Here is a 12,762-nt window from a genome sequence, read left to right as displayed (position 1 = left end):
GATGTTGTCCCAACCTTTATTCCTAGGGACAGATCTTTCAACCAAGTGGGTGTTAATCGAGTTAGGAGAGAGAACCATCAGGGAGGGATACACAAGAGGAATGTTTCCAATGGTGTTCACAGTGCACATTCAAAGTATCAAATAAACCTAAATCTGAATCTTTATCTAATGGTGGTTGAAGGTTGGAGTTGTTTGGTGTAGCAGGTTTAGCTCTTCCCTTCTTCCTCTTAGATAGTCCCCACATTTGTCTGGGTGGGGTCATTCTGTCCAAGAAGCCTTACCTTTAGGTGTTCCTGTCAGTACTCTCAATCAGTCCTCCAAGGTGGAGGGTCCTCTGAATATGCCAATAGATAAAACAATAAAGCGGGGAGGGGAAGAAATACCTTGAAGGGACATAGAGTGAAATCTTCTTACAAATCCTCCTACCCACAAATGCTACTGCTTAGTTCATCCTTTGCCCAGGGGAGTCCATAACAGTCCAGATTCACATGGTATTTTCTTAAAATAAGACAACAATGAAGGGCAGCTAGGTGGCACAGTGGATAAAACATTAGCCCTGGATTCAGGAGGACCTGAATTCAAATCCTGCCTCAGACACTTGACACTAACTAGCTGTGTGACCCTGGACAAGTCACTTAACCCCCATTGCCTCACTTAAAAAAAAAAAAAGGAAAAAAAATAAGACAACAATGAAATCTGCCACATTGATTGACTCTTCCTTTAACTTCAACACTTAGAGGCCATTGTAGGGTTATTAATTGGCCTGATTTCAATATTGTCTCATCTCAGGGAATATAGGGAAGCCTGAGGAAAGGGAGAGAGGGGGGAACAGTAGGTCATAGAACAGTCAGAGCATCAATATCAGAGCAAGGGGCAGCTAGGTGGCACAGTGGATAAAGCACGGGCCCTGGATTCAGGAGGGCCTGAGTCCAAATCTGGCTTCAGAAACTTGACACTTACTAGGTGTGTGACCCTGGGCAAGTCACTTAACCCTCATTGCCCCATCCCACCCTCAAAAAATCAGGGCAAATTCTCCACTAGTGAAAAGATGACAAGTTGCTGAAGATTCAGATAATGGTTACCATTTTTGCAACAATTTTTTAATTGAGGTAATATACTACAATGTAGTATACACATAACTTTTATATGCATTGGGAAACCAAAAAATTCATTTGATGCCCTTTATTGCAATATTTGCTTTTTTGTAGTGTTTTGGAACCCAATCTGCAATATCTCTGAGGTATGCCTGTACAAATACTGACTGATGAATGAATGCTCCAGATATTCACAAAGAGCCAGGTCATGCCAGGAGAAGCTTCTCCCAGGACATACAGAGAACAGAAGGCATTCCCAGGATACCATGGCCCCTTCTTACCATACCAACAGCCAATGTACTTACAGTATCAGAGAAAAGAAACACATGATCTTTCCAGACAGATAAACAGTGGGAGGCAGCTCATCCCCTTTCTGGCTTGCTATAAAGATCATCTAGTTCAAACCTCACACCTCACAGATGGGAAAACTGAGGCTCAGCAAGGTAAATAATTCACTTAAGGGGCAGCTAAGTGGTGCAGTGGATAGAGCATCAGCCCTGGAGTCAGGAGGACCTGAGTTCAAATCTGACCTCAGACACTTAACACTTACTAGCTATGTGACCCTGGGCAAGTCACTTAACCCCAATTGCCTCACCAAAAGAAAAAAAAATACACTTAAGGTCACACAAGGTATAATAGAGCCAGGATGTGAAGTGGGGTTCTGTGACTTCCAAACTCAATACTCTTCCCACTATAACTACAGCACAGATCCCACAAAACTCTAGAACTCTTTACTAACCTAGATTTACTGAGGAGTGTTTCTGCTCATCGTAATTATGCAATTATGGCCTAAGCCTCCATTGAGTACATTCTCTACCAACAGAGGAACAAAAAACAAATAAATAGAAATGCATTTGATTGAGACAGAACATCCAAGTAGGAACCAAGAAAACCAATTCTCAGAACATAGAGAAGTATAATCTGCTATAGCCTCTCCTATGATGGTGAGGAAGGAGGGAGGGGGAGGAAGAGAACACTCTCTAAACAATTCATGGTCTGAGAGAATGGTGTCATAGCTAGAATACCTCACAACTCTACCTCTCAACAACCTGCTATGCCTCATTACTTCTTTGGTCCATCTCTCACCCTTGGCATGGTCTAAGGATTTCTATTGCTGGTATTGATCCATTCAGCCTTGATAGCTATAGACACCTATAGGCAGCTAAAGCTCCACCCTCTCTCATTGCCTCTCATCCTCCTCCCCTCCCCCTTCCCCCTCCTCTTTCTTGCCCCTTCTCCTCCTTCTCCTTCTTCACTGGAATTACCTGCTGCTCCTCCAGAGGAAAGAGTGAGGTTGGTGACTTTGCACACCCTTCCCTTACTTAGATCAATTCATTGCAAGTGATGACATCACCCCATATCATGGACCTCTTCGAGATCTAACAAACAGGAACAACCTGGTGCTCTACCAAACACTCATGTACACACACTTGCTGCCCTTACTTTGTCTTCTGCTATGGCTAAATCCTCCTTTAGCTAAAAATGTCGCTCTTTTTTTAAGATTAGCTAGAGCCAGCACGTCCTAGAATCTCTAATCAACACTTCTCAGCTCTCTCCTTAAACCGGCTTCACCACAACTGGCTGACACATAAAATGGTTACTGAATTAGCTATAAAGAATTTCTCAGCTCTCATCCCTCAGATGGAAGTCTCTCAGCCCTCACTCTCAGCTGGGTTAAGATGAACGAATTTCATTTGATTTTCATCATTTCCTTGTCAACTTGAACCACATAAATTACCTTGAAACTTGTAGTAAGCCTCAAGGAAGCACTGAGTGATACCAGAGTGAAAGGAGTAGACTCCCCCCTACTCCATGGTAAAGGTCTCCATCAACCTCTACTACTGGTAACATCTGTCCTTCATTCCCACCACTAAGCACAAAGTTCCCTGTCTCATCTATACACCAAACTGTGTGCCTGTACTCTATGCCATGTTGGACACAGATAAACTATTCATTGAACTGCCTTCTTCCTTTCTTACTATGGGCCAAATGGCTTTCTCAAAGGTTGCATTGGCAAGGGGCAGGGGAGGTATTTTGCCCCATATCCAATCATTAGTCCATAATGGGGCTTATTTTTGTTAAGAGGACTGAAGTTCAACTACACTGAGAGTGATAATAAGCCTTTGTGGGATAGCCTAGGAACCTATTTGTAACATTTTTGAATCCAGATATTTTGAGAAACAAACCTATTTACAAATGCACTTTTTAGAACACAACCTATTTGTAAACTAGAATAAAGGCCCTGAAACACCAGGTACTACTGGGTCCCACTGTTTTTATATCGATAAATCGTGTTTCCTCACATCATGTAAGATCCCAACACACTCATATTTGAATCCCTCAAAATATACAATGCCAGAAAACAGTTGAGCAAAACAGCCTCCTCCCCCCACCCAAAAAAAGTAATTATGTATGTACTTGTAACCTTCCACTTGAGTAGTTTTCTGTTTGTTACCAGAGATACCAGGTCCATACTTTATCAGTTAGTATCAATACTGTTTGGTGTCTTTACCCTGAGTTTAAAGTGATTTTCATTTGTACGCTTGTGATAATCACACATACCCTTCTTTTGATCCTGCTTTGTTCACTCAGCATCACTTCATACAGGTTTCCCATATTTCTTTGAAGTTTTCATCTTCAGCATTCCTTGTGGCTATCACAGAGTATCATGCTGAGAATCAGTGAAATATAATAGCGAGGCAAAACCAAAGAAGTTAAGACATTTAAAGAGAAATAATTTCTAAAACTTCTTGGCTATGGTGCATGCTTCCATAGGTGGGTACAGGCCAGTACAGAGCTAGGGTTTCTAACAACCCCTATCATGATCAAAGCTTGTCTCTAATAACCAGGTTCTCATCTCTGTCAGATCTGTGTATAGTAGGGTTAAAGCTAGCTAGGGCATGAAACTTGAACTGATTGGGTTAAAAAGTGAAATAACCCACATTATCTGCTTGTAGACACACCCCTTTGTGGTGGGATCTGTTATAGTCTGTCAAAAATAATGTGTTTTTAAAAGAACCAGGTGGAGGTTCTGAGAAGCTTCACCAGTAAATCCTTCCCCCTTCCCCCAACCCCCCCCCCAGAAATGAGGGTTAAGTGACTTGCCCAGGGTCACACAACTAGTAAGTGTCAAGTGTCTGAGGCTGGATTTGAACTCAGGTCCTCCTGACTCCAGGGCTAGTGCTTTATCCACTGCGCCACCTAGCTGTCCCCACCAGTAAATCCTAATCTTGGTTACAGAGTAATAACTGGAGGGAATTTATATGGGTGTGTCAGTCAATCAATCCACATGCATTTATTAAGCACTTACTGTGTGTGTGACCAACTAATTTATGTGCTGGCAAAGATAAAACTGAAATAGGCCTTCCCTTCCAAGAGCTTACATTCTGTCAGGGAAGACAACACAGACATATATAATCTCATACAAAATAAATCCAAGATAACTTGTAGTGGAAGAACACTAGCAGCTGAAGGAATCATAGAGGAAATGCATATGGAAAGTGGAACTGGACCAAAGTTTTGGAGGAAACATGGGATTTTAAAAGGAAGAGGTGAGGAAGGAGTGCATTCCAGACATGGAAGACAGTCTGTCCAAAGGCTTAAAGGTAAGAGAGATAGTGTCACATGGTAAGAACAGCAAGAAAGCCAGTTTAGGGGGGCAGCTAGGTGCTGCAGTGGATAGAGCACCAGTCCTGGATTCAGGAAGATACGAGTTCAAATCCGACCTCAGTCACTTGACATACTTACTAGCTGTGTGACCCTAGGCAAGTCACTTAATCCCAATCGCCTCACAAAAAAAAAAAAAAACCAGTTTAGTTGGACCATAAAAAGCAGGAAGCAAAGCAATAATGTGCGATAAGACTGGGAGGTAGGCAAGGCAAGGCAACTAAGCATTTGTTCAGGGCTTACTAAGCACTAGGCACTCTGCTAAGTGCTGGAGATACAAATAAAAGCAAAAAGAAATGCAGTCCCTGGCCTCTATTCTACTGGGGTAAGACAGCACACAAAAGGAAGCTGAAAATTAAGGAAGGGTAAGGAAGAGGGGGAGGACAAGATGCCCTAAGGGGACCCAGTAGTGGAAGTTCTGAGAGTGAGGAGCAAAGGTGGAAGGTGAATGAAGCATGGCTATCCTGGGGCCTTCCCAACATGGAGGTCCCAGGAGGAACTCAGCAATGGGAACATGGGGAGGTAGAGGTGGAGGATGTGAGAAGGCACTGAGGGCTCTCACTCAGGAGTGAGACCACATCTGAAGCATGGTGGTGAAGTCCTGACAGTCAGGAGTAAAGCCAGGACAGAAAAGGTGGTTTGAGAGTTTTTGCTTGATCCTAGAGGCCATAGGGAGCCAGTGGAGCTTTCTGAGCAAGGGAATGGCGTGGTTTACCAGCGGTCTCTTGCTTGCCAGAGTAGTCTCTGCTCTATGTGGTATTGTTTATCGCCTTCTCTTCCTTGATATATTCTTCTCTCTGGGTTTTCATAAGATGACTCTAGCCTGAAATTCAGGAAAACCACACTAAAAAAGATAAATTGGAGAGGAGAAAAATTTGGGGTAGATCAATTAGGAGGCTACTGAAAAAATCCAGGCAAGTGAAGCAAGCCTAAATTACCATAGTGGCCTTGTGGGTGGAGAGAAAAGGGACAGGGGCAGCTAGGTGGTGCAGTGGATAAAGCACCGTTCCTGGATTCAGGAGTACCTGAGTTCAAATTTGGCCTCAGACACTTGACACTTACTAGTTGTATAACCCTGGGCAAGTCACTTAACCCTCATTGCCCCGCAAAAAAACAAAAACAGAGAGAGAGAGAGAGAGAGAGAGAGAGAGAGAAAAGGGACAGATGAAAGAAACAATTCAGATGTGAAAACAAGCAAACTTAATACTTGATTCATAAGTGGGATGAAGAAGAATGAGGAGGTAAGTATATCCTTTTAGATTAGAAGGATAGTGGTGCCCCTCATGTAGGGAAAGTAGGGGAAAGAGTGGGTTAGGAGAAAAAAATTAGTTGCCTTTTTTAACATGGCGAATTTGAGATGAGTTTATAGGACATCTAGTTTAAGGTGTCCAATAGACAGTTGGTGATGCAGTAGTGGAGCCTAAGAAAAAGAATAATTTGTAATATATAAACCTAGAAGTCATTTGCAGAGAGATAAAAATTAAAGGCATGGGAGCTTAAGAGATCACCAAATGAGAGAGTACAGAGAAGAGGCCCTAGGATAGAGCTTTGGGGTATGCCTACAGTTGAGGAGTGAGATATTCAGTATTAGCAAAGGAAACTGAGGAAGAGTCAGATATGTAGGAGATACAATAAGGCAGCATCACAAGCCTGATAAAGGTCAGCTTCCTCTCCTCTCACTCACTCTTTAACCCTTTGCAGTCTCACTTTCAAACTCAACACTCAAATGAAACCACTCTCCAAATTTACCAGCGATTTCGTAATTGTCAAATCTAAAGGTCTTTCCTTAGTCCTCTTCCTCCTTGAGCTCTCTGCTCCATGTAATACAACTGACCACCTCTCTGGCTTTTCATAATATGACTCCCTCAGGCTTTTGCTCAGATAAGCAAACAAAAGCAGAAGATGGCCAGTAACTGGCAGTGAAATAACTACCTTCTCAGGCTCACTTGGGTAAAACATTGACCAGCTGATGTGTGCCTCTCTGGCAAATCACCATTTTCTATTCAGGTTTGGTGGAGAAAAGTGTCTCTTCCACCTCCCAATTTGTCACACCTGGGTCTGGAAGTCTAAGGGAAAGAAAATGCACAACAAGAAAAAGATGAGTTATTTCACAGCTCATGCTTACTGACCATAGAGGTGATGGCTCCTCCAACAAATGTTCATTCTCCTGTACCTTAGATGACCAATCAACAAGAGGCAGCTCCAGCCACTGAAAACCAATGAGAGGAGTTCCCTGTAACTAGGGCCTATGTCAAGCTCTCTTCTGATGAGATGTTTCTTCTGACATCTCATCAAGTTGATTGGGGACTCAGAATTGATCAGGAGCTCCCTTGGTCATGTCCATTGCAAAAATAATGACAATTTCTCAACCAGACCCCAAACCTTCCTAACTATATGCAGAACCAAGGTGGTCAAGCATTCCAGTAAAAAGAAACAGGAGGTTATCAATTTGCTAGTGTAGGTAGCTAGGAGAGAACTCCTCTGATCTTTAGCTAACAGAGGGATGTTATGACCTAAGTTTGAGGATGACAGAGTTAGAGCAAGCCTGCTCAGAGGCAAGTTCTTTTAAGAAACTTGCCTGGAGTAAAACCACCTGTGGTTAATCTGGGAGGAGAGGCTAGCAAGTATAAAGAATTACTTCAGGGGGCCCTGAAGTTGGATGAATTGAGGGTTGGGGAGGGAGCTTCTCTTAATCTCTGAGTAACTTATTTGTTAAAAGTGAGAAGACAGGACTGGGCAAAGCGATAGGAAACCAGGTAGGAACTCTGCCATCACCATCACACTCCCAACTTTATGAAGATGAACATTAGAAGATGGCACCCAAAATGCCTTCCCTGAGGAAAGTGTGGGATCGTTCTCATGGCATGAGTTTTTGCTGCTGTTGTTATGAAAGTAATGGACAAGAGGGGGGAAAAAGAAAAAGATGATGGTTGAAAAGATAACTAATCCTGTGAAACCTGGGATAGATACTATTAGTTAACTTCATTTTGGTAGAGTGACAACCAAAGGCATCCCAAGAACATCAAGTGAACTTTCAACTCTTGGTGGAATTTTCACTTTCCTCTTCCCCCCCTTCCTCTTTTCTCTTGTGACTCTCATTTGTACACCCACTATAACTTACTTGACAAAGGCAAAATTACCTCACTGAATTCTCCATTGGAAAGAGAAAACCAAACTTGAGTAAGCAATGCTGCTGCCTTGTCCTCTTGTGTTTCTAACTTTTCTTCTGGGCATGGAGTCATAATTATTCAGGAAGAGAGAGACTGGAAAAGGGGGGTTTTGTGATTCCGAAATACCAAAAAAAAAATAGGCTGATTGCCCTTCCCACCTCCACCCCCCAGGAGTCTTAGGAACTTGAGTTTGTGACAGGTAGGAAGCCACAATATAGGAAAAAGAGAAAGATATGTCCATAGACATAAAGAATTGTCTTGTCCTCTTCCTTTGTCTGGCCTTGAGATTTGGACTTCCTGATTACCAAGGTTTTCATAGCAACTAGCAACTGGCAGCTGCCTTTGTATTGCTACTATCAGGTTTCCGTGAGGTAGTCCAGGACTATAGCCCCTGCTATTGCTAATGCAATAATGGAGCCTTTGGCTCCATTGACCTGAGACAGAAACTACTAGAGATCAGAGCTGCAGGGGAGATGCTGATCCTGGTGTGGAGTCAATATAAGAAGAGAACCCGAGTGCTGAAACTGCCAGCTATTGGTAATCCAGTTGGAATGATGAAATGAGGAGAGACTGAGTTCCAATATTCTTCCCCTTTATTTTCCCTCCTTTTGACCTCTGGTCCATGATCCTGAGACAGAATCTTTGTACACTTGCAAACTGCCCCCTTTACACCTCTCCATAAGGTGTAGGTCTTTGGACAGTTAACTCTCTCACCCCACCCACCCACCTCCCATCCACTGAAGATCTTTGAGGGCAGCACTTAAGCCACATGCACTGACTTCGACTGCTTGCAATATCACAAATATCACAGCTATCACACTTGGAAAATATCTTTACTACTTAGATTCCAATGCTGCCAAAATCTATGATTTTGTCAAAACAGTATGCCTATATGCATCACAACTCCTTTAGTAGACTGAAATTAAATGAGTAGGGAGAACCAAAATAATTCATTTCCTGGTGACCAAGCCTTTGGTCATTTGCTTCTTAAATAATCTTTGTTAATTCACACAGGGGTGGCTAGGTGGCACAGTAGATAAAGCACAGGGCCTGGAGACAGGAAAGCTCCTCTTCCTGAGTTCAAATCCAGCCTCAGACACTTACTAGCTGTGTAACCCTGGACAAGTCACTTAACCCTATTTGCCTCAGTTTCCTCACCTGTAAAATGAGCAGGAGAAGGAAATGGCAAACCACTCCAGTATTTTTGCCAAGAAAACCCCAAATGGGGTCAAGAAGACTCAAATACAACTGAAATGACTGAACAACAACAACAAATTCACAGGATCATAGATTTAAAACTGGAAGGAATCTTGAAAGCCATCCAGTCCAATCTGCTCATTTTATTGATAAGAAAACTGAGGCAAGCTCTTTGGCCCTTTCACTGCCAGCATGAAGACCATTCTAAACAATCAGACTGTCAACATCCCAGAAAATGTTGACATCTCTCTTAAGGGTCGTAAAGTTATTGTGAAAGGGCCCAGAGGAATCCTCTGTAGGGATTTCAACAGTATCAATGTTGAGCTCAGTCTCCTTGGAAAAAAGAAAAAAAGACTCGGGGTGGACAAATGGTTGGGAAATTGAAAAGAACTTGCAACTGTTCGCACAATCTGTAGTCATATACAAAACATGATTTTTAAAAAGGTTTTTTAATTTTAAAAAAATGATCAAAGGTGTTGTTCTTGGTTTTTGTTACAAGATGAGGTCTGTGTATGCTCACTTTCCCAACAATGTTGTTATTCAAGAAAATGGCTCACTTGTCGAAATCAGAAATTTCTTGGGTGAAAAATATATCCGGAGCATGCATAAGACCAGGTGTAGCTTGTGCTGTTTCTCAAGCCCAAAAAGATGAGTTAACTCTTGAAGGAAACGGTATTGAACTTGTATCAAACTCAGCTGCCCTGATCCAACAGGCCACCATGTAGAAAACAAGGATATCAGAAAAATTTTGGATGGCATCCATGTTTCTGAGAAAGGCACAGTGCAACAATCTGATGAATAAGTCGAAAAAGATGCCAAAGGCAGGGTCCTGAGGAGTCAACACTTATTCAGACATCAAAATAAAAATACTTTTTGTCAAAAAGAAAAAAGAAAACCGAGGCAAACAGAGGTTAAGTAACTCACCCAAGGTCACATCAAAAAGGACAGTAAGAAACAGAGTTAGAATTCAAAACCGAGTCCTCTGATGATAAACCCTAGACCATTTCCACTCTCCAATTATCAAGCAGGAGGAACATTTGTTGGTTAAGTTTTCTGTCTGTCCTGGAGGGAGGGAGGAAAGGAATGAAGAGGAGAGACATATTTATTGTCTATTTAATCTAAGCTCCCTACCTACCCACAATAGCTGGAAGGGTTATTACCTACAAAAAAAGCCCTCCATTCCCAAACTAAATCTTCAGAATTTAAAGAAAATTGGCTTGGGTAGGGGCCATTCCTTGGGTATGTGCAGATAGATATTCTCTACTTGTTTCCAATCAACCATTTGGAAACTTACGGGGAGCCTATTTCTGGCCAAATGGTGACCCACTGCTGAAAGAACCTGATATTGTGATATATGAGAGATCCTCAGTGGTTTGTTTTGCCAGCATTGGGGATGGAGAGAGAAGGGCATAGGGTGTGTTACATCTGTTAAGAGAAGATACCATTTCTCACTAGTCTTCTCTAGGCTTTAACTATCTAGGTGGCAAGCTGTAACTCAAATAAGGGAGGTGGGAAGACAGGTCATGGTGATCCTACTCATGTGGCAATGAGTGCCAGAGAGAGCCTGCCCCAGGATCCCTGGCAGCCCCTACCTCCAGTGCTTTTCCTTTTCTTGACCTTATGAGTTTTAAAGTCCTGGAGGTCTAGGGGTGGTAGCAACAGCATCTAGTGGAATGGTTGTGCTGGAGGTAGCTCCAAGAAGGAGTCCACACTCAGCATTTGATTAATCAAGGCTATTTGTTGTCAAGGATATTCAACAAAAGCACATACTTCATCCCACTGTCAGCTCTGGCCCCAGAACTCCTGAATACTAGAAAATGGCAGAGTATTTAGAAAGACAACTGGAAGATGCTATGTTACAGCTCTCAAACATGGACAACTAGAAGACAGTATATTTCAACTCTCAGAGATGTTACAGATCTCAACAGTGTTAAAATTCAGCTGAGGTCCAACCCTATCAAGGTATCCTTTTCCAGTCTGGACATGACTAAATCCCTGTTGTTCACAGCAAAGCGAGTTTAAAAGTGATTGAAAATCCAGTCTTGTATATAATTTTCAGCATGAGTTAGCAAAAGTCAGTCTTCAATTTAGAAGCATTTATCAGGTGCTTCTCAGGTTCCAAGCATTGTACGGTTATCCCTTCTACATCAAAGGAGTTAGGGGCAAGGTGCCCCTATGATCTGGAAAATCCAAGTAAAAAATTTTGGCCCTCCCTTCATACCAGAGAATGAGTGTGAATTTTTTCTTTTTCTCTTATGGAGTCTTTATAGTACCTTATAAAATTGGAGTTGAAATTATATATTATACATATATTTTATATATTTCTGAGTTTCTAAATTTTTTCTGTTATGTACTGGCCTTCAAATGTCATCTGTGGCTTCCATAAAACCCCCCAAATGCCATTTTATTTCTTATGCTAACCCTCTATATATGAAAACCTCAATGGGGAAAGTCATGATGCGGAAGGGGGTAACTGTAGTAGTCAACTGGGATATAAATGTAGCGAGGCTGAAGAAGCCTACAGAGGCCATCCAAAGAGCTCAGAGCTCTACTGGAAACATTCAGGGATTCCATAGGAGCATATTGTCTAGACTGACCTTTTTGGTCTTCATATATGATCGGATTCCTGGCTGCTCCTGGCCATGGGGTAGCCCAGTGCTGAGGATACTTTGGGGCACTTTAGGATCACATGATAAAACCTGAGTGAGTCCTGGGTCATCTCTCTGACCTATGACAGCAGATAATGGGGTGGACTTAAGCATCTGGTAAAAGAAATGACTTCTAGATGGTGGCTTTCTTTGGCTATCATTTCCCAGATGACAACATCTGGTTGCCAGTGAGGAATATGGAGAGATAGGGTTCTTCCCTACCCCTAGGACATGATGATTTTGCCAACATTTCATCTAAGGCTGAGACAACCAGGAGAACCAGCATTGATTCTTTTATGGCTAGCCATCCTTTTCCTTGTGAAAATAAGCCACACAGAAGATATTTGCTGAGGCTGTGATAGCAGAATGGCAATGTTTTGTACCACAACAAAGTTCAATCAGAGAACAAAGGATGAGAGGTAAAGGGGTCAGAACAAAATCTGTGGCTGTGTGGCACTCCACTAAGCCTGAGGGAAAGTGTTCAACATCTAGCCAGGGCCAGTCTGTACCCCAGAAGTCATTTGGGGGCAGAGACTGTGGCTGATGAACCATGAATTACCCAGCAGGGAGAGGCTCTTTGAAATACAAACCTCAGGGAACCACCATAGAAAGGAAGGGAGTCAGAAAGTGAGAAACTGGAGAAAATAAGGGAGGAAACGCTAAAATTACCAAAGATCTTAGGAGGAAGAAAACTCAGTTAGAGACCTTGAGCATAAGCTAAATAAAAAAAAACCACAAGAGGGAAAATATTAATAGCAGAAGGGAATATGGCCTCCAGATCAGGTAAAAGAGTTCAAGAAGTTTTGAATAAATATTTTAAGACAAAAGAAAATGAATCAATACCCTATGCAGCAGTAGATCCTATGGATTTCCAAGAGATCATGGAACTACAGCAAGATATTCCTAAATGGCTTAAAAGAACAATACAAATTGCAAAAGCAAAATTTCTGTTCTACCCAACAGAAATGATTGACAGAATAAGAAGAC

The 12,762-nt window shown here is 42.2% G+C and overlaps 1 pseudogene; it reads left to right on the top strand.

Annotated features, from left to right (window-relative positions):
- Window positions 1–9,319: 9,319 nt before the first annotated feature.
- Window positions 9,320–9,929, top strand: LOC122749125 (annotated as a pseudogene).
- The last annotated feature ends 2,833 nt before the right edge of the window (window positions 9,930–12,762 follow it).

Source organism: Dromiciops gliroides, chromosome 3 (genome assembly GCF_019393635.1).
Source record: "Dromiciops gliroides isolate mDroGli1 chromosome 3, mDroGli1.pri, whole genome shotgun sequence".
In the NCBI taxonomy this organism is placed as follows: Eukaryota; Metazoa; Chordata; class Mammalia; order Microbiotheria; family Microbiotheriidae; genus Dromiciops; species Dromiciops gliroides.
This window is presented reverse-complemented; position numbering and strand designations above follow the sequence as displayed.